The sequence below is a fragment of the Fistularia commersonii genome, chromosome 3, assembly GCF_037954325.1.
Source record: "Fistularia commersonii isolate RoL2024-O1a breed Wild chromosome 3, RoL_Fcom_v1.0, whole genome shotgun sequence".
In the NCBI taxonomy this organism is placed as follows: domain Eukaryota; kingdom Metazoa; phylum Chordata; class Actinopteri; order Syngnathiformes; family Fistulariidae; genus Fistularia; species Fistularia commersonii.
In genome coordinates this window covers 4572033-4592947 of record NC_141286.1, presented here as the reverse complement: position 1 = coordinate 4592947, position 20915 = coordinate 4572033, and positions in this window count along the sequence as shown.

The following is a 20915-nucleotide window of genomic DNA, read 5'->3' as shown; positions in this document are numbered from 1 at the left end:
CAAGTCAAAACATCATGTTTATTGTCAGAATAAACAGATACAGTAGCTTTGTTTGTTTTTACCACAGCGTGAGAGTAGATCTAGTGTGTGTATATAAATGTAAATATAAATATATATATATATATATATATATATATATATATAAGGTATTGGAACATGATTTGTTAGTATAATAACAAACAAGATCAATCATCACTGAATTGTGGTTGCTTTGGTCAACTGCCAACATGTTATTGTTTTACTTTATAACTGCACTTTGCAACATTCTTCATTCCTTTCCATGTGAAAAAAATAAAATAAAAAGCACTTGTCATGAACATTTGCATTTGACTAGGGTCTGATATTCCACTGCGATGTATAGCAGCAGTGGGAAGTTCAGTGGAAGTTTATTCCTTAAGTAATTTACAATAGTCTTGGCTTGAGCAAATTTATGCAAGTGTGAGCTTGAATTATTGAATTCTCTTGTCGACTTTTCACTCTCTATCTCCCCTTCTTCTCTGTCTTTTGTTCTTTCCAACAATTATTCTCTGAAGAACAACCACAGTAGGAAAAAAAAAAAAAAAAGAAGAAAAAATAAATAAAAAATATATAAAATGTTGCAGCCCTTCATCACAGCTCCGTGCAAACAATGAAAATGGATCACACATATCCAGGGTATGAATTAACTGAAATGTCAAACACGAAATCCTGTCAGGCAAATGTTCAGAAAGACAGAATGAAGAAGAGTGGGTGAGGAGGGAGGCACTTTAGTCTAAAGCTCTTATTATATTTACATTTGTCTCGCCAATGTTTCTGTTTGGATAATATAACCGTAGATTGCAACTGGACTCAAAGTCAGAGGTGTTGTGTTTACATTCAGACACAAAACAAAGCTTTTGAAGAATATAGATGCACTTGTCAGCCTACTGAAAGTATATGTCCATTAAAAGTTTGTTCAAATGACACATTCCTTCACTTTCATTGCACATTCCATTTGTCCGACTTGCTGCGCCAACCAAGTCATCCAACGATCATCTGTGTGCAGTGATGTTGTCTAACAATGCAAAATGTGGTATCTTCAGTTACACCAACAAAACCTATGCATTACTTTGGGGGATATTGTCTCCCAAACCCCAACAAAATAAAAAAAAAATATATAATTGTAATGTTGATGAGCAGCGTTTTTTCAGTCTTGTGTTTTCATTCTCTCTCACTTGTTCAATCTGTCATCTCTCTCTCTTTTTTTGTCTCTAAGTTTTGTGCTTCTCTATCACCCTGCCTCTTCCCTCATTTTGGTCTGGTGGCAATTTCTCCATTCACCCCCTTTAGGTAAATCCAAGTGCCAGTACGCATTTGTATGGCCTACTTTATGTGTGTGTACGTGTGTGTGTGTTTGTGTACTTTGTTTTGTTTGTGTGGTTTGGATTCTCACATGCAGGGTTTGACCTTGTGCAACCAACCAAATCAAAGGCTGTGTTTATTTTCCCACAGGTATAGCGTGAGCTTGTGTGTATATGAGTGAGTGTGAGTGGCTGCGCGTGTGGAAATGCCTTTGTCCTTGTGCATTCAAGCATGTCAATGCTTTTCACATTCACAGGTGTGTGCGCACGTGTGTGTGTGTGTGTGTGTGTGTGTGTGTGTGTGAGTGTATACATTTCTGTAATGTCTGCAATGCACTTTTAGCCATCGGGGAGCCTGCAGGTGCAGTCTATTCAATTTCGCAGGCTTAGGAAAGAAGCAGGTCACCAGTCTGTCATTGTTTTCTTAACATCTCCATCTGCATTTCATCACCTCACAACTGGACAGCATTGTTGGACATCAAATGGACACACACACACACACACACACACACAATACTAGGAGCAAAATTACACCCAGTACATCATCATACGTCATCCAATTACATATGGTCATAGGAGTTAATATCTCCTTGTTTACCGTCTTGACAAACTCAAATCTACTTATTCATTCTCCAGTGGTGCACCAATCACAGACGCCTCTGTGAAAAGGAAGACGTTCTGACATTCTAAAACGGCCACGGGAGGATGTGACATGCTGCATACACTTGACAGTTGACAACAGCGTTCGTTGCCCCCTGTGGCTCTCTTTGGATCAATGGACAAGAAACTGCCTTTTAATGTCATGATGCCACATGGAGAAGTCAAAGCCCCTGAGTTTCAAAAGATGCGGACTCTTTCCCCGCTGGAAAGACTTTCTCCGCACCAGAGAGATCGGTGGTTTACATGATATGAACAGAACAAAAAAAAAAAAAAAAAAAAACTTTTGGATTTGTTGTTGCTCGAGAGATTGGAAACCTCCATCAACAAAATTCAGTAGGCTTTCTACTGTCAAGGTTACACTTTTTCCTTTTCTTTTGGTAACTCAGCATCTGTATTCCATTCAGCCCACATTGAAATTAACACAACAGTATATTGTTGATATGTGGGTGAAAACAAAAAGACCTCAAAATTGTTTTTATTTTTCATTTTTAATCAATTAATTTTTTTTTTTTTTTTTTTTTAACCATCATCATTCATATATTGACTTATATATTCTAAGATTTGTATCATGTAGATTTTTGTTCAATGAACAACCCTACTTACTACTATTTGTTCTTTGTACACCTATTCTAAATATTCTTGAATCTGTGTTGTTGTATTTTTTACTATTTAAAATTGTACATTTGTACATTGTACATTTTCTTTTTTTTTTTTCCTAATTCAGTGATCATTCTGGAAATTCAATCTTTCTTCTCTTTTCATACAACAATAATATAGCAATAACAATAATGTTAGTAATGAGATACATAATTTCTATGGAAACATTCAACAGTTTAACAGACTTATTTCCTTTATTTTCAGATAAGCATCTGGGTGGGTGCAGATGGAGAAGAAGCGATGCCAAAGCAGGGGAAATTTAGCAAAACCATAATCAAAAATACTTTGAATAATTGCTGATTCCTAAATTATAAATGACTATTATACACAATCAGAGACATCCGACAAACATGCTACTATATGATTTTTTATATACATCATAGAAGGGCTAATCCCCTTTATATCCACCAAATTTGACCTTCAACACAAAAACATTCAGCTCTCTTATTTTTTCCAATGGACATTATTATTGATGTGGGTGGAAGATGCTGCTCTTTTTTTTTTTTTTTTTTTTCATAAAAATGGTTTGATACATATCATGCTGAAATACATAAGAAAGAAGGGAACTTTCCTTAATATTTAGAGCCGTTTTTTTTTACAAGCAAACCAAACTTAATCTACAAAATTGATTTTTTTTCACAAAAAACCTCTTACTCTGATCCACCAAATATCCAGGAGCGTTTTCTAGCAAAGCTTCCCTGGACGCACTTATAAAGGGTGCGACCTCCAAAAAACTCGAGCGACGGGAATGAAAAAGTGAATGACACAAGATATTTGAATCTGTAGAAATCGGTGTGAGAGAGGAGGAAACAGAGAATAGGGTTGGATGGAGAAGGTTGATTCACTGTGGCGAAAAGCTGTAGGGAAAAGCCGAAGGAGAAGCAGAAGAAAAACAAATGAGATCTTTTCTAATCACTTTCTAACATATTTGATGATGGTTAAAACATGAAACTCGTTGCCGGGAACGCGGGTAAACAAGACACGGTTAAGGCCCAGTAAGTAAAATCCGAGCGAAAATGTGAGTACTTTCGGTGTAAAAGAAGCTGATGTAATCTGAGAATGTAGTGGGAGTGTGTGTGTATATGTGTGTGTGTGTGTAGGCATCGGGTACTTCTCAAAAGCGATGTGCATGTTTAGAACATTTTTGTCAGGCTCTGGCGCGTTTTCTCTTTTACTCTTTTATTTTGGTTCAACTGAAGGGCGAGAACCCATCGAAGCTTTGTACACCCACTGAGGAGGTCACATGGAAATATGAGCCTCAGTCCTGGTGAAACACAATCATTTTGATTCAAGGGAAGCAAATGAGGTCCGGCTGAGGTCTTTTATTCATTTTGACCTTACACAAAGACCTATGGCACCGAGTGCTTAAATCCTTTACCAAAAAATAACACCATTCATAATAAGACGGTTTGATTAAAAGCAAAGCGGACTTTGAAAAACACAAGGCATTACCTGCTGCAATCCATAAAAATTAGAAATAAAATGTTTAATTACTGAAAATATCCTGGAATGTTAGGGATGGCATTTTTTACTAAATCAACTCATGATTGCGGCTTCACAGCCTCATGTTGACCAAGTTTTCATAATTCATTCAGTCATTATCATTATTGCTTCTCCTGCACTCTAGGGTTGCAGGGAAGCTTGAGCCAAAGTAAATAGTATAGAATTATGTTTGTTATACACAGCAGCATTATTGAATTACAGCTATCATTATCATTATTATAATCAGGATTATTGTTAGTATCAGTAGTAGTCGTATAATGTTTATCAATATTATCTAAAATATATGCATACTGTGTTTTTTTATCTATTTTTTTATCTATTTATTTTTATTGATCCAATTATCAATCATCTTTTTCTTTTTTGCACAAAAGTAAATGCAGAACAAAAGATATTTATAAAAAAAGAGGAAAAAAGAGGAGTCAATTGTAGCTTTTCCTATCTTTTTTTTTTTTTTTCCCCCAGGAAACCCTGAGAGAGCTTCTACATCTTGTTATTGGATAAATGAATCTGCATCCAAATCTCCCAGGGAGAGCACCATATAAAACAACACAACAATTCTTTATCTCCTTCCTGATACTCAGTGAGTTGTTGCAGACACACACACACACACACACACACACACACACACACACACACAGAGAAGTGCCTGCGAGTTATTGACCATCTTCACCTTGTCTCTTGCTCTGTCTGAGACTCTTGCTTGCTCATGCAGAAAACAAGCAGAAGTGGAAATGTGTGCTGCCTTGCAGTATTTTTAAGTCATTTTGAGAGTGCGCTGCTTCTGCCTCAGGAGTAAAGTTTTGGATTAAGACAGGAAATCAAAGAATGTGTTGTACATGCACTTAAGGCTGGGTGGTACGGCCTCAGCTGTGTTTCAAAACACAGAAAATAGGTCCATACACTGTTAACTCCAAGATGTTTGTTGTCTGATGGCAGCTACGTTGCTTTTGTAGCGTCTCCCTTTTTTTTTTTGTACTGCACTCCTCTCAGATGATACCCCAATAGAAAACAGACTTTTCAACCAAATTAAAAGAGAAAGTACATAATAACATCATCGTCATAGAATCTCTTTTTTCGAGGGGCTGTCCATGTCCTCTACAAGGAGGAAAAAAAAAAAAAAAAGACACCAAAACTTGTGTGACACGCTTGTGTTACAAAAAAAACCAAACTGATATTGTGTGCCGTTACGAGCGATAACATAGGAGAATGTCTTCAGCATTAAAAAAAAAAAAATCAGAAAAAAAGCAAAAAAGACCTTAACAACCCCGGTTTCTAATCAGAAAAAAAAAAAAAAAAGGTGCCGGAGAACCAATAAATCTTTTGATCGATTGCCGCTTATCAACAAAGGAATGACCGAGTGTTTTGACAACCGTCTGTAGTCTCGTGAGACGCTGGTAAAGGAGTACGCAAACAAAGGAGCACTGAAGAGTCATCCTCTGAATAGGGCGTATTACTATGTACTAGACAATTTTGAGCTTGAATGGAGTCATGAAATAGATCCATTTTAAGAGAGACTGGGATGGAAAATCTCTGGGGGGCCCAGGGAGGGTGTATCTTTCTCAGTCTCTTTTGCAAAAGAACTTGGAGCAGAATACCACTGTTTAATTTTCCATATCTTTTGACACTGTGACACAAAGCGCAACATTTAGATCAACTTGTTAGAGGATCATTATACTCGACATGGAAGCTGACCCCTGCCTAACCGCTGAATAATAGCAACTGAAAATAAAACACAACTATCTTTATCGTCTTATTTCATTGTTTTGCTAATACTAAACTTATAATACTGACAAAAAAAAATTTTTTCTTCTCAAAAATTCAAATATTCAAAGTTCATAAATTACTCATTCATTGAATGAATTCAAATATTGGATGCTGTCATTGTGCACAATGTTAGTTAAACGTTTTCTTATTCACGTTTTCTGTGAAGCATTTTTTTTTTTTTTTTAATGCCTGTCGTAGAAGTAGTAAAGGATTAAAGATTACTATTTTCAATCCTGGCTCCCTGACAGTATCAGTGTGGATGTGAGAAGAAAAAAAAACAAATAAAGAAAGAATACATTTAAAAAAGATATGGAATAGGCTGGGATTAAATCGATAATTTGGGGATAAAGTGCCTGTAAAGGAGAAATTATTGCTCACTTTCCTCCAAACAATAAATGTTATAAAATCAATTAAGACAAATAATTGATTTTTAAAATAAATACATTAGATTAGCTATGATTGTGATAACATTCTCAAAAATTTCAATGTGCCTACATTTAATAACAAATGACTAGATAAAGAAACAACATAAAGTTTGTATTCGATCTTTGAGTTTTGGGTGTATAGGAAAGTGTGTTGCATTGTATCGAATGAACAGATGCATGTATTTCCATCACACTTGGTCAACATGCTAATTCGACCACCTCATAGTTGCATACTTTGCGGAGAACCACTTGCAGGAAAAAATAAAAAGATAAAATGCGAGAATAGGGCAGGGAAAGTACTGTACTGACAATAAGCCAATTCATGTGGAAAACTAAGTTTTTAAGTTTTTTTGCTCCACCCAAGAGATTGTCAAGCGCCATTTCGAGGCAAATAAATTGTCAGCTGAGACACTGGAGATGTGATAGGATATAAGGAAACATCTATCTCTAACATCTAAGGCAGTTAGCCCTGAAATATTTCAGTTTCAAAATCTGTTTCCTAAACAGACGGCTTAAATGCTGGCGGGAAAACATATCAACACAACAAACAAACAAAGTATCTTAGTCAAATGACAAAGGGTAAACAGATACCATCTGCCTATTTCTTTTAATATTCCTCATCTATTAAAAAACAAGTAAAAGGAAACTAAACAAATAGAAAATGCAGTAGATCCACACACACACAGACACAATATTTGTTGGTGTGTTACTACTATATGTAACACTGGTTAATAACAAACCACACACTCTGGCAAAGGATTCAGTGTGTTTTCCTGTTTGTCTGTCAACATTATGTAAAAACAACCCAGCTGATTTCTGTTGGGAATGGTTGGCGCTAAGCTTAAATTAGATTGTTTTTTTCCTGTTGTTTTCGTAATGTGTCTTGTCATGCTATGCTGGTCATAGACAAATCCACCGGTAATATTTATCCATGTCAAGTGTTTTGTTTTTTTTAAGTGACTCTACAAGGGGATAAATCAATTGTTACACGGTTGATCTTCACAACTGATGTCACTCGATTTTTCATCATCGTCATCATTTAACTTTATAAGGTTAAATCTAATTTAGTTTAATTTTGTTGTATATTATTTTCATATGAATCATGATCATATCATTCATTTTAAAAATAAAGTAAGCTAATCCTTTTTTAGACTCAACATTTTTTTTTTTCATAAAATATTAACTAAAGCAGAAAAAAAAAAAAGATGTAAGCAAGCAATATAAATAGCTGAAAAGTGCTCACAGATGTAGAAAATGGGAGTGATATAAATACATAGTTTTAAATTTACCTCAGTGCGTCAGCATGACATTGCACTTGAAAGATCTCTTCAAGATCTTTTCATGACTGAATGGCTGATGACCACTTCTGGAGCCACACAAACCGGTTCTTGGGTACCTTCAGTCTGTTTTACGCCCCAAGGATGCAATTTAGCAGCTGCAATTTAGCCTCCGATCATTTTGTTGTATGTTGAATGAAGTAAAACATAATTATCCCTAATTTTCACCCATCCACTCCAAAATGTAATTGTACGTTTTTGAGGTAACGTTGCCTCAATCTGCCGAAATGTAGAACAGCTTGTCTGGCGGTAGTTTATATCAAAGATCTTGCTTCCTACCGATCTTGAAAATGCGGCGTAGCTGCTTGGATCGTTGCAACAGCTGGTGGTAACAAGATGCATCCCTTACTTTTTGTGAGCCGGTATTATCACAGCTTTTTACTCCTACATCCTCAATGTAATTGGAAATATATAGAATAGAAAACAATGGGTAAATTTAAGATATCATCTATATTTTCAGATCTATTATATACATCACATCGTCGGAGTCTTACTGAAATAACACAAAACTATGAACGCAGCATTGCTGCAACGGAGTAGATGGTGAAATTTCTGCAAACAGGTGCTGAACTACTAGACGCACGCTATTACTACATTGTTGACTTTATTCATCAATTTAGCACCGCCTCCTCGTGCACAGTGTATTCTCAGTCAACAGATCATTATGCAAAGAAACTCTCCCCGATGAAGTTTTGTTTGAAGTGTTTGTTTGAACTCCGTGGTGTGTTTTCCACTGAATACTGCTCATGGAAATGTCTTTCACAGAGCTAGCAGTATTAGCCCTGGCTTAATGGCCCTTGTGGGCTCACACAACATGCACAGTGCAGGTTGTGATTAGCCGTAATGAAACTCCTGCTGATTCTTATATTTCGGGATAAGGGAACATTTTTATTTGTACTCACGGCGCGTCATGTATCTTGTGATATTTAAAAGAGCAACCGATTTAAAATGATTTAAAAAAAAAAAAAGTTCTTATTGCTCACTACAGAAATCCATTGAGACCACAGTGTTCTTCGGAAGATGGCTGTGAGTTACAATATATGAATAAAAAGTAGTTGCAAGGACAAAAATACTCATATTCTAGAATCAGTTAGACACCTAATATCCAGAGATATGCATTGTTTAAGATTTTCTCATGGAATTTTACAGGTGCACAAAATGAACTTCAAACTTCTTCAGAGAATTGCAGTCTTTGAGACAATAAAACAAATTAAAATCGATCAGGGTGTTTTGTGGCCAAAGGCTTTGCAAACAATATATGAATAACCCTTTATATTTTTCTTATCAAAATGCTTCAGGTCCCCCATAAGATGAATTCAGCTCTTTTCAAGGATTGTTTCTACTCATATTGCCACATGACATTTTTTTTTTTTTTTTCTTTCAAATATCCTCTGATGTATTTATCTATTTATCCTTATAAATATTTTTCACCCAAACCTCTTGGCTGTGTTAATGCTTGTAATGTCCTACTCTGTTTCATCTGTGTGTCTTCCCATCTTCCTTTTGTTATCTTTGCAAATTTACATTTCAAGTCCCAAGGGTCTAGTTAAAAGGTTACTTGTGTGTTTTGCTGGTGTTTCAGTTGTTGATCAACTAAGAATAATCACATTCACCAGAAAACAAGAATAAAAGGCACATGGGAATTTAATCATTCCGTGTATATTGTTTCCTGACGACTGCTGAGAAAGTCAGCCACAGTAAGAGCATCCATTTAAACACAACTTTGATCCACGACATTGGCTGTAAAATATACAGTTTTATCATAACACAGAATTATTTTTTCTTTTTTCCACCTTTTTTATGCATTTTTTTGACTTCAACCATTTCTGTTTGGAATGCCCTTAGATATCAACTTAGATGTTAATTTATGTCTGTTCAATATAGCAAATGCTGGCCCAGGCATGAAGAGTGAGAGGCAGAACTAAAATCTTTGAGAAAAAAAAAAAAAAAAAACGTTATAGACCGAGGGACTGCCAAGTAGATCTTTTGGACGATGTTACCCATGAGAACACTTCAGAGAAATACACACCGCACTGATTTATGCTCATCTAAATTAAGGATCAATTTGAATATCTTGAAAAATTCTTTTGGGTGCTTTTCTAACCACATAGCTTTTCAAATTTCAAAGCTGCCCTTAATGACAGCTGTTTGAAAAAGAAACCAGGGAATATAGTTTGACCTTGCTTGACACAAAACTGAGCTGAAGTCGATTAATATCCCATGGAAAATGTCCAACCAGAAAGTCCAACTGATTGACTGATTTCTATTGGCGACATTAACGGAGTTGCTCTTTGTGTTGTCGTGCAGGAGCTGCTCAATCACCTTTTCAATTGAGTCCCGAAATGCATTGTTAGGGGAGACTGAAGAATGGACACGTTCCATGCCTATAACAATTCTATCCTCACATTTTCTCAAACATAAACTACCCAGTAGCTTTTATTGAAGCAGACAAACCCAATAAGCATAGATTACGATTCTGTTCATTTAAAAGATGCATTGCCAGAGAGCTGCTTTTGGTAAATCAGCTTGAACATTCGTATTAAGCTGCTATTTTTTTCATTTCTTAAGTATTGAGCCAGTAAGTAAGGCAATTGCCAAGTATGCATTCAGACCTTTACTGCATTTTTTAACTAATTTTGTCATGTGTTTACACACACACACACACAGACACACATATATGTAGATATGTATATTCATGTTCTTTCTTCCTGATGTTGCTGTCAGATGGGATTTGCTATTGCTGCCTAATTATACTCCGATGCTTGATATATACACATAACTTTTAATAACATATGTAGAGGACAAGATAAAACAACTAATTTTATACATACAATGGATGCCCCATTTACACTAATTTTTGTGAATACATTGTAATTTCATCATAATATTGTATTTGACTGATGACTCATAATAACAATTTATAACAGTGGGTGGTTTAGTGGTACCAAGACATGTAGGGGAACACCAACTTCAAGATCACCAGGTCAGTTAACATATAATTAATATAGCGCTTGAGAAAGAGTCCCACTGAAAACTGCTTCTACCAGCTCTGCTTGTATCTAAAATGGTGGTTGAAAGTTTTCAGCGAGCGTACTGCTTAGATATAATCTCCGAAAAATTCGATTTCGATCAGCGGCAGAAATAACCACTGCAAAGTCAGTATATGTCGGCTCTGTATTGAATGCATCCAATGAATTACCAATTACCGTATTCACTGCAAGCCTGGATTAGCCTGGTTTGATTTTATCATATTCAGCAAGTCATCAGTGGATGATCTGTTTCCTAAGGTATTATGTATTCATTAATAATAGTAATTCATAGCGCACATTCCACAGAAGTGTGATACAAAATGCTATACCAGTGAAAGGCCATGACCAATGGTTCAAATTCTAGCACTATTTTAAGCTTGATTTCTTTCATAGATTATGTTAAATGACATTGTAATAATTCTAATTAATGTTGCTTTTTTTTTTTTTTTTTTTCTTAAAATAATTCATTGATCAATTTATTTATTGAGAAACAGTACAAAAACATGGCACTTGATCTGTATGCATGCCTTCACTGCTCCACAAACATTCTGGACTGTTCAAAACTGGCCATTGTACCTCAAGGCATAATTCTAATGAGGATGAAAGATAATATGAGTTGAAATTGTCGTATAATAGGAAATCAAAAAAAGCAAAATGTTGGAAAGAGGCATAAAATCAGCTATTAAAAATTAACCTTGTAATGACATGATACATTCCAAACATAGATAAATAAACAATAAAAAAAGATAAAGAAACATATTCCTATTTTTGATGTTTGAAAAAGCTCTACCTGTTGTAAAATAGGACTCTTTAATACTTTGTGTGTATAAAATCTACTAGACATGGGAGAAATTGGCGGCAAACTCCACTTATCATGCCACAGTAGGAAATGATGAATGAATGATAAATGGACTCCGTTTGGCCGCTGAAATATCAGCGTACTGGTATTTTGCCTGCTGGCTTCGAGTGTCAGCACCAGTAGTGGTTTGCTTGGCCACGATATCCACCAAAAATAGCTTTACTAACACATATGCTCATCTTTCTGCATTAAAAATGTACCTACATGCTACATGCTCAAACCGAGAGGGAATATGGACCGATAGATGGATACATGGAAATGAGCAAATGGGTTTGCATTAGGCTAACAAGGAGAAGATGGAATCATATAGTTAAAACAAACAGGCAACAGAGCAAGTGCCAAGACATCCAACCCAATCTCTTGTATCTGTCTGCATCTTGAGCACGTGTGCACGGATTAATATTATGCCAGAAGCAGCTCACTGCCAGTGCCTGTAAGCAGCAGGTCAGCAGAGGAGATAAACCATTCCTCAATGTTCCTTCCCTGTCAGGCGATTAGTGATGCAGTGCTACTTGTCACTAAAACATTTCAAATTAAAAACAAAATCAACTCCATTGAACAAAACTGGAGATTTAACCCTAAATATCCTCAATTTCATCACGCTATGATCCATATGACATATTCTGATGCGGATGGAAGCTATTGCTGTTCTTCCTCTTCTTACTGCTGATAGTCCATAGTTATTGTTTTTTTTTTTTCTTGAATGGTTCTACATGCCTTCCGTTTGCCCTTTTGATTTTATTTGTCATTTCCTTCACAGTTGCTTTCTTAGCATTAGATCTTGTACACACAGTCCCTCACGTGGATTATAGTTTGTATTGTATTGAAAGACTCCCTCTCTCGCAGATTTCGTCTTTAGTTTTGGTATTTGTTGGAATTGTTTAGAATTAAGATATACATTGAGTATAATTGATATATACCTCAGGGTTCCGATGCAAACTTCTGCCAACATTTCTAAGAATGATGGAGATGCCGGATGCAAGCCCTGTTGGAATGGCACAAATTGGTTTGCTTATTTTGAAATGAAATTGGATTGGTATGTGCAGGCAGTCTTCTTTTATACAAGTAAAACTGTGAGCTGAAGAAAATATAATTATGTCTGCATTATTACTGAGAAATCATTTTACATTTAAGACTGTATTTGTTTCTATTTATTGTCCAAAGAGTCCAATTACAATCTTACCAATCTGTTTCTGTGTGTCCAGAAAAAAAAAAAAAAAAAAAAAAAAAAAAAACGCCCACCAAATTTTGAATTTGTTAGTGCTCGTTTGGCCTATTTTTGTTTTTCAAACTATGGTTCATTTCTTTGAAAATGTATAAAATAACCAGATTGATAAACACACCCTAGTTTCAGAATTGATTTCTCGATCAGGAAGGGTACAAGGAAGGATGATCAAACTTATTACACACACACATTTTTTTTGGAAAACCAAACAGTACTCTGTCTTGAAGACAATAATTCAAAGGAAAACATTTATGTTTGTCTTAGATGTTTGTTTTGAGAACAGAACCCCCCCGTTCCCTGGCGGTTATCAGCAGTGGGAGCTATATCAGACCGAAGATTGAAATAAGCTGCAATGGTTTAATAATCCAGTCAGATATTACATGTATGCAACAAGGAGCCATCAGATAGTTGTTTCCCTCAATGGCATTAATGATTTAGAAATTGCTGTTTGTGAGCTTTGACTTTGCGTAACAAAAAATGCTGTCAAACATCCTATTTTTTAGTAAACTTTTCATGGATATATCACAAAAGGTCATATTACAAAACATGTGTTACGATATTGACCTGTTATGTTTTTATGTATTATTCTTTTAATTCTTTCTGTAGTTATTTAAATGATTGCATTATTTGATTAACAGAAAAAAAAAAAAAAATCGAGCATTCAACATATTTGATTGGTTCAATACAATATCAAATGACATTTTCTGATTAGTTGCCTTGATATTGCAATTAATTGATGAAATCATTTGAATGTACCTTACAAAACGAACACAGTTACCTGAGATCAAATACAGATTGTTCCAAACAGCGCGTATCAGTCAAAAATCAGGTTATGCTTCCAAATGGAATTAGAAAGATACGTCATTTGGCCAATTATGATGTAAATCAAATAAAACAAGAGTGCTGTGGTTTCAAAGAAAACAGAAGAAAGACAGAGAAAAAAGTGCAAGACAGAATATGTATACATTGTCCTGCAAACATCTTCATTCAGTTGTCAATCTTTCCAGAAAAATAGTAAAGGAAAATATGTTTTTGACTTGCTATACCTCCTGTGAATATAGCCTCATAGTTGCCATTTGTAGTTTCTGAACTGTTCCCGGAGTTGGTAGGAGATGGTGTGTCCCCGAGACCCTGGGAGCTTTATTTTTCTGGTAATCGGCCCCTATAAGGCTCTGCGGTGGTAGAGAAATCATCGGCGAGGGTCCTGGCTAAGAATGATTCAGTAAAGAACCCGAAGAAGGAAGCTCATCTACAAAACTCCAAAGACCTCGGCCGACACGGATCCGTCACCCGGACAGTGCGGAAAAGAAGCGAAGCTTTGTGAGGCAAGCAAGTTGGAACGGGTGGAGCAAAGCATCAAGTGTGATGTGCAATTCGGGATGTTTTGGAGACAACGGCGCTGAGGCGAAGCCAGGATGCAGGTCTGAAGGGAGCAGAAATGAAAATGTTGAGGTTCCCTTTGGCGGTGACAAAGATGGAAAGGATCAGGAATGAGTGGATCAGAGGGACATAACATGCTGTATGTTTTGTTTCATGTAGAGAGTGAAAGATAGTGAGTACATTGAATGAGGTTGGAACCGCCAGGCAGGAGGGCTGGAGGGAGACTAAAGAGGAAATTTATGGATGGATTGAAAGACGACGTAGAGAGCAGAGTAAGATCGGGGCGGATGATTTGCTGTGACGACTCCAGAAGAGAGCAGCCAAAAGGAAAAGAAGAAGATTTACGTCTCAATTCTCACCTTTGGTTATAACTTTGGGTCATGACTGGAAGGTTTCAGATACTAGTGGCTGAATTTAGTTTCCTCAGAAGGAAAGCTGGGCTTAGCCCCAGAGATAGGGTGACGAGTGCGGCGCAGACATCCAGGAAAAGCTCCGAATAGAGCCACCGGTGCTTCGTGTCAAAAGGAGTTAGTCGAGGTGGTGCGGGCAGCTGATAAGGATGCCTCCTGTCACATGTGTTCAAGGTGCATCCACTTGGACGCTGTATTGTTGTCCCAAACCAAACCAGAGGGATTTTACAGTATAGCCTGTTTAGCCCCGATGCCTCTGGGTCCCCCGGGGAGATTTACAGTGCATCATTGGGGACTCCGTCACGGCAACTCAGCCTTTTCCGCATCATGATGGGACAAACGTATGTGGAATAACTGAATGGGTTATTTGGGGTATTGACTCACTGGCTCAGCTAAATTGGCCTAAATGGCTAAAAAAGCACAAAAATATATTTCCTACATTGAATGTGTTTATACTATAATGAAACCAATTGCTCAATACTTTCAGTATTCAGTAAGCAAGTAACCCGTGACATACTGTATATTGTGCTATGTTTTCAATGAAAGAATTCAAAATGTGTGTTTTACTGCTGATAGATGGCGCTGTGATCAGCCAAACTGGACGGAGGTTTCAATGGAAAGGACTGGCATCATATCCCGCTGCTTCGGGAGCCTGTGGACATCCCATCACTGCAAGCGGTCAGTACTTGTCAGCTTTGACATTGGTTTATAATTTCCCCTGGCTAACTGAGTAGAGCTCTCACGGTTTCTTAGCATTCAGGAATGGAAATAAAACAAGAACACTGAATGGATCGGTGGCTTATCCCGCTGAAAATGTTGATCGTAGCTTCCCCTTGCTACGCATATTAAGTCTCTTAAATTACGTTTTGGAGAAGTTTGTCTTGCAATATAAATTGTTTTTCTATAATGCAAAGATTCGTCAGGATCATTAATATAGTAATGAGTTTGGTTGCTTTTTGAAACCCTGGTGGCTTTACATATATTTTAGAAATCTGCCCAAGTGACCTGACATTTTTATGAAAACTTGCCTCGGTCAGTCAATTAAACAAAAAGTAAGATCGCAGCAACCAAAAAAAAAAAGTTTCTTGTTTAACTTTTCTGTTAACTCCTCCTCTCTGGTTTTTATCCAACGAAGTCTCAGATGGGAAGAGGACATTTATAGAGGTACAGACATTGGCTCCATCCAGGATTGTTCATGCTTCTTCAGAATAATTTATTGACAAGAGAGAGATGGAAAAGAGTATGGCAAAGATAATCACAGCCTTGGTGAGCCTGAAAATAAACAAAGAAAAAAAAAAAAAAAAAACTTTTGAAAAATCTAGAGTGTCCCTTTCATTTCTTTTAAGGCCCAACACGATTCTATTGTTCATCTATGTTACTATACAGTTTCTTGAAGGAAAAAGGGATCAGTAGCATAAATGCTAACATGATGGTGCACATCAATAATCTTGAACCGATGTGTAAACAAATATGTTGACTCATGACAAGTGATTACATTTTCATCATTTGGAATAATTGAAACAGACGTCACAGATTCAATTAATATCCAAATCACAAAACTGTTCGATTTGAATCTGTTGGAGTATTCAAACAAATATATTTAATGAGTACAAACAGAAGTCTGAGGCGACGCAAAGCCAGTCGGTGTGTCATTTTCACGACACAAAAAATTAACAAAGCAAACAAATAAAAGACAAAATGAAACTTTTCCATTTTCCACAACAAATCTACATCCAGAATAGAAAGCACAATGTGAGCGACAGAGTCAGCAAACACCCTTTTAATCTCCTGAGGTGTCACTAGTCTAACTTTTACACGTCAAAATGATTTTGCAAGTGACTCGTAGACGGAGGGGAACGGATCAAAAGAACACTGAACAAAACTGAGAAAAGCCTGTTTCCAGTCAAGTAATGGCTGAGGATGAAACCAGTCTTAGCACGACGCTACACAACACTGTCATGCCAGCAAGACACACTCTGGTATCTATTTGTCAGACTTCAGGGGTGGCACTTGCTGATTCCTCGGGCGAACATGTGCTTCTAATTGGCAAATCCGGCAGCATATTAAAAGCATAAGGGATTAAAAAAAAGCTCATTTTGATACCGCCCCCCCCGAGGAAAAAAAAAAACGAAGGCATGGGAAGAATTTTTGAAATACTTAAAAGGCTACATTGAACTAATTTGAACTAGAAGTTGTAGACAGTCACTTTATTTTCTTGAAATAATACAAAGAAAATTCCCGCCTTGGGTTGCAAACTGTCATGACCTCAGATTGTCACATGGCTTGTTACTCCTTAACTTTTCCCAAAAATGTCTTGGTTTGTGGAGCTCAAGTCTTACATGATTATTTAAACCAAACCTCTTTAAAGTGAACGCATCCCAACTGTGAAATGTGAGGAATCAAATAGGTCAAATAGGAAATTACACATAGAGCTGATAAGGCAACTGGCACGGACTCGGCACGAGAAACCAAGTGACTTCCAATTTACAATTTCCTGCCACTTTGACTTTTTCATAAAAGAGATATCTAAATCATTTTTCCCGCGATCACTATCATTATTTGCTGATTTCTACAATTGTTCAAACATCACTTGCTCCCCTTTCCGTGTCAGTATCCCTTTCTGTCTTAGGCAAAATGAACAGGAAAAAATCCTGTAAATATGTATTGCATCAGTTGCCCGGAATGGATTACAAACCCGTTCTGATATGAATCATTAATCATGTGAATCATTATTACATCGAGAGAAATGGATGAATTTCATGCCGTTCTATTATTTTCCGTGTGATGCCCATTTTCCTCACTCCTCTTATCTCATTGTCCTTTTCTGAGGCTGAGTCCGTCTCACACATGTGGGTTTGAGGCCGAAATCTGAACAATAAAAGTGCTAATATCATCAAATGATTGCTACATATTGTCATTCATCAGAATAAACTGCACATTGGCTGAATAAAGCTTCTCCTTCCGAGCTGCTCCTGGCTGATTGACCTATTGTGACCCTAAGTCTGTGTATGAGTTCATGACACTGAGTTTTCAACAAATTGCCTTTTCTGTCGGGTAAAAGGGATCATTCTAACATGTAGGAACTATAATGTGTCCGGTGATTGTAATGAAAGGAAATTTCTCAGAAATTTACCAGTGAAACGGAAATATGTTATCACTGTGCGGCAGATCTAAACACAAAATTGGTCAAAAGAACTGTAATATTTTTATGATGTTTCTTACGCTTTTTTAATATTTATTAATGTATCTATATACATACAAATTAAACACAAATTGAAACTGCAACATATGATGAAAAGTATTGTATGAGACCTTTCAAATTTGATTTTCTATGGTTGCTGATGATAGCGTGGCCTTTTATTGGTCATACGTTTATAGATATTGTAGTTTTGAATGGGAGCTTCTTTTAGGCATTACTGAATATTGCGTGGATCAATACTGTGGCTCCAAGTGTACACAAAAAATACACAAATACACACCAGATGTTACAAGTCTTCTGGCTGGAAAATGAGAAAACAGGGAAGCAGACAAAAAAAAAAAAATCTGTTGGGTGAAAGCGCCAAAGGGATGTAGCTGTCCAATCAAATAAACTGCTTCAGCCTGTGAGACCTGAGTGACAGGCAGTTTACTCGCTATTTTAAGTGCCAACTGCATCTGTTTTTTTTTTTTTTTTTTTTTTTTTTTAAGTGTCCAGTGCCATTTACAGCCAGATGATTATTTATTTTCATGAGAGCTCCTGAGAGGAAGTCGCAATGGGAGCAGAATGTATTGCAACAGTAATGGCGAGTACTAAAGGGCCGGCTTCAACGTTGAGACATATTGGTACCATGACCGGGTCATTTCCACTTGGACTCTAAAATTTACAGTGTGATTGTAAAGTGTAATGTTTTCTTTCCATTCCGGTTATCTTTTTGTCTTCCAAAACCCGGGGTTGGTGGTGAGTTGCTAATATGATGTACTGTCAGGACAAAACCCAGACTCGAGTCATTTCCATCCATCATGTGGCGATTGCGGTGAACACCTACGTTGCTGGGTCTTGTTAGCTTTCTTGCAAGGACATAGAGACAAACATCATCATTATATTACAGCAGATGCTACCAAGTTTTTTTTTTTCTTGGACATAAAACTGTAACAAATACACATTCTACCAGGGCTGTATCCTGCTGGCACGCGAAACGAGCTCAGCCGCTAAAATAGAGGATTGTGTGTGCCTGTCAAATGCATCACTGTGACAAAGATGAGACAAAAGTGACAATTCCTGTAATTACAGTAGTTGTGCACAATTAAAGCAACACACTGATTGTTATAATGAATTATTTTGGATAAAGATTGTCTTTTATTGGATGAGTTGCAGTCTTGTCATGATTCTTTTTGTTCAAAGTCTTTGAATAAATCAAACAGTTGTATATAAGTGTTTGCAAAAATACATGTTTTTTTGCGAGTTCTGTCTCATTCAATTTGCGATTAAACTTTAAGGACAGCGGGTAAGAAAAAGTTGTTGCCATTAAGTTTTTCATCACAACTTAATGGCTAGAACGGTGCCTGATTTTTTTTTTCCCTTCCAGAACACAAGGTAGGGTTTTTAATCAGGGAAATCAAACCTTACTTTCAAACACAAAAATCTTTTCATCCGTTCCTTTTAAGGGTGGCCTCAGCAAATAATCTACTTTCATCTAATCCTATCCTGTGCATCATCTTGTCTTTGAGTCTATCTGTATACCTTCCCTTCGGTCTTCCTCCGGGCCCCCTGCCTGGCACTTCAAACATCAGCACCTTTCTAGCCGTGTAATCATTATCCTTCCTCCATACGCGTCCAAACCGTTCCAGCCCGGCTTCTCGGGACAACTCCGAAGCACGCCCAACATCCTGCCTCATATTCTTTTATCACACATCACCCCTGACACGTTTCTCCACCCATTCCGACCTGACCTGCTTGTACATGTCCCTTAACTACTTTTCTACACCTTATTGCCCTGGACAAATGACCTTCATACATCCATTGTCTGTCGCTTATCCTGCACTCTGGGTCACGGGGGATGTTGGAGCCTTTCCCAGCTGTCGTCGGGCAAGAGGCGGCTGACGCCCTGGACTGATCAGCAGTCAATCGCAGTGCTATATATACAGTATATATATCTATTACATTATAGTTATTTGGCAGACGTTTTTAACCAAAGCGACTTATAAGAAGTGCAATTCAGTCGCCGAAGATCCGAAGTACCAGATCTTCCAAGTACCAAGTAGTCCAAGTAGTCATCTCAGAACCATATGCATGCATAAATTCTTTTCATTTTTTTTTTTTTTTTCTTTTGGCGGGGTTGGGGGCTAATTGCGATTAGCAGGGTAGTGCTTGTTGAACAGGTACGTTTTCAGTTCACGCCAAAAGATGGGCAGCGACCCCGCTGTTCTGAACTTTTTTCGAGATTTTGTTCCACCACTGAGGAGCCGAGACCGAGGAGAGCCGAGACCGATTGGTTCGGCGGCCGGGGGCTCGGAGTGATGGGGTGGACAGACGCCCGGAGGTGGCAGATCGGAGGGGACGGGTAGGGACATGTGGCCTGACCATAACCTGGAGATAAGACTGGGCTGTACCATTCACCGCCCGGTAGGGACAGGAACTTGATGCAGGCAGCTACCGGGAGCCGGTGTAGGGACATAAGAAGATGAGTTGTGTGGGAAAATTTGGGACGGTTGAACACCAGGTGGGCTGCCGCTTTCTGAATAAGCTCCAAAGGTCCGATGGTCACCACTGGGGCACCGGCAAGGGAGGAGTTGCTGTAGTCCAGACGAGAGATGATTAGTGCCTGGATCTATATATATATATATATATATATATATATACTGCTCAAAAAAAGGCAGTAAAGCACGATGTAACTCCAAGTCAATCACACTTGAAATCAAACTGTCCACTTAGGAAGCAACAGTGATTCATTTTAACTTGTTTTAAGGACATGAAATCAAATTTGGATCAGTCTGTAGGGTGTTTTTCCACCTTAATTCATGGGTTAATGCATTTAATTTCCATTGATAATTTTGGTGTGATTTTGTTCAACTATGTAAAGAAAAAAAAAAAAAAAATCATTCATTCAGATCTAGGATATGTTATTTTAATGTTTCCTTTAATTTTTGGAGCAGTGTATATATAAACATATAAAGTGAAACCTCTGGGTTTTCTTGACACAGTTCATGAACGAAAATATTAGTGCACCAATTTTTTTTTTTTTCCCATAGAAATTTAATGTAAATCAAACTGAACTGTTCTCTGCCCCCAAAAGATTTTTATTTTTATTTTTATTTTTTTTTATTTTTTTTTTATTGTGAGGATAGCCACTCCTTTCACCACATCATTT